Source organism: Corylus avellana, chromosome ca1 (genome assembly GCF_901000735.1).
Source record: "Corylus avellana chromosome ca1, CavTom2PMs-1.0".
Taxonomy (NCBI): domain Eukaryota; kingdom Viridiplantae; phylum Streptophyta; class Magnoliopsida; order Fagales; family Betulaceae; genus Corylus; species Corylus avellana.
The window spans coordinates 26,489,385-26,491,770 of record NC_081541.1 but is presented as its reverse complement, the minus strand read 5'-3'; the positions used below and the strand labels follow the sequence as shown (position 1 = coordinate 26,491,770).

At 34.0% G+C, this 2,386-nt stretch overlaps 1 protein-coding gene across 1 annotated transcript in view; it reads right to left on the bottom strand.

Annotated features, from left to right (window-relative positions):
- Nucleotides 1–2,386, bottom strand: part of LOC132190803 (uncharacterized) — a 65,275-nt gene that overhangs the window by 39,773 nt on the left and 23,116 nt on the right.

The following is a 2,386-nucleotide window of genomic DNA, read 5'->3' as shown; positions in this document are numbered from 1 at the left end:
TTCTTCTACTTCCACAAAATTTTCTCTAGCAATTTGTTTTTGGATATCATCTTCAACTTCACGGTTTTCTTCAAAGGAATCGGCAATTTTCGAGGTGATTGTGATGAGTTGCACTTGTGACGGAGGAGGTGGTGGTTGTTCTTACACTGGTATAGTCGTTGGAACCAATGATTGTGCCTGCACATATTTTTTCTCTAATGGCAGCTCCAAATTAATAGCCTCCACTTCTTTTTCACCATAGTTAATATTCTCTTCGTAGAAGAAGGACCTATTTGGAGATTTATGAATATGGTTATAGACTGGTCGAATGAGACTTACCTCACCATCAATGAACCTATCAACATAGGAAACTGTACGGGTTTCCTTCGGATCCCATAGTCATCTTGGGCATGCCTCTAATTCCAACAGGCCGCATCTGCATGCGTTCAAACGTCTCCCACAACTTGCACATCCTGTTGCATAGCTTGTATCGTCTACTGGAGCTCTTGAAATTTGGCTCTCCAAGGAGCCTTTGATCGCTTGATGTATCGTTGGTAATCGGATCTCGAAACGATATCTCTCTCACGAACGGCTTGGTTATAGAAGTTGTTGTTGTAGTATAAGTTGGCCATCGAATCCGGATAATGCTGGCTCGGATACCCCATGAATTTGGCTCTCGATAGAGCCCCTCCCCTACAAGCAGCGTTGTTGGAGAAGTTTGTCACCGTTGCGCTGATTGGCCATGATCAAGATAAAGCCTGCTCTGATACCAACTCACGTTGCCAAAGAGTTAGGATAACTAATCAAATAGCAGAATCTTTCATTTTGCAAGGAGAAGCGTCTTCATCTTCTACCCAAAAGATAAAACAAGCTCGTAGGCTGAAAGAAATATAAAACTCAACAGAGTATTTGAGGGATAATTCTCTGATTTGATAATAATTTAATTGATTCAGTTTTACATAATAAATTAGCCTATTTATAGAAGAGAAATACTTGTAGAGAAAGTAAACATAATCCTAATAGTAATAGTAAACCTAATCCTAGTAACAATAGTAAACCTAATCCTAATAAGGGAAGGAAAAGGATTAAAGCAAATCTAACCTCATTAAGGAAAGGAAAAAAAGTCCTAATAAAATTAAATAAAATCATAATATAAAATTGACAATCAGGAGGAATCATGACAATCTTTCATTTTGTACTTCCATTGTCTGAAAACAGGTAAAATTCTATTCAAACAGCATTGTACCAATATTATTTTTGATATTTGATTTATTTATTTTTTTACCAAAAATAAAGATAAATATCGTCCTACATCATTAATGCAACCGACTATTACTTCAATGTATGTAAGAATTATGTAATCAATTAATCCTTGTTAATCTAGATTGAGATCCGGCTCCAAAACTCTGTGAAATTACCATCTCATGAGTTAGTAATACATTTTTCAAAATAATAAACTTAATAAGATTGTGATACATTATTTGGAAACTAATTTATTTAAAAAAAAAAAAAAAAAATTAGGAAGTGGAGTACGTTTTGTTCTATGAGGATGATAGATTTGCATTATAAAAATTATAGGAGTAGCGTTTTTTTCATGAATAAAATGGAATATTGAGAAGTCAACTTCAAAATTCCCATCCTCGAGCCTCAGCTTCTACTCGACGACTATCTACACGAGTACTTTTTGTCGTTAATTCCATAAGAAATCTAGGCACAAGATAGAGTCCTGCTATGCGGCTGACAAAAGGCAGCCTAGCGTCGGACATATATTAAACAAAAATAATAATAAAAAAAATTTGTTATTTTTTTTGTTAGTTAAATTTCTATGAGTAATATTTAGTTTTTAATACCACAAAAATTGTTTTTGGATTCAAAACTAAAATTTAGGGGTAGAAGGTTAACCCTTTAGGGATTGTATCACTCAAAAGGGATTCGATCATCCTAAATTCGGTTCTAATGCCTCAAATTTGGTGCTAATACCTCAAATTTGAATTTCCCTTTAATATCTCTTTTCTTCAATTTTTTTTTTTTTTAAGAAAAAAGAGAGAGCAAAATATCTGATGCTTAGCTGCCTCAATTTTGCAGCCGGAAATCTTTACTCAGATTTCTGACCTAAATTTTTTTTTTTTTATTTAAAAAAAAAAAAAAACAAATCTTGGTCAGTCAGACTTTGGCAGACACTGGGATGACCCCAGACTGCCGAAAATCTCTACTCCACAAGATAAGGAAACAAACGAAATGGACACTAACAGCCTCCTCTCCGACGATCATTCTCCTGTTTAACAATTTGCCTCACCTCTTTGGATAGCTTTGTTTGGCAAAATTTACGCCACTTTTTTGTCAAAATAATCAACATCAAAACATTATTATTAAGGAAAAATATAAAAAAGTCATTTAAATTAATAGT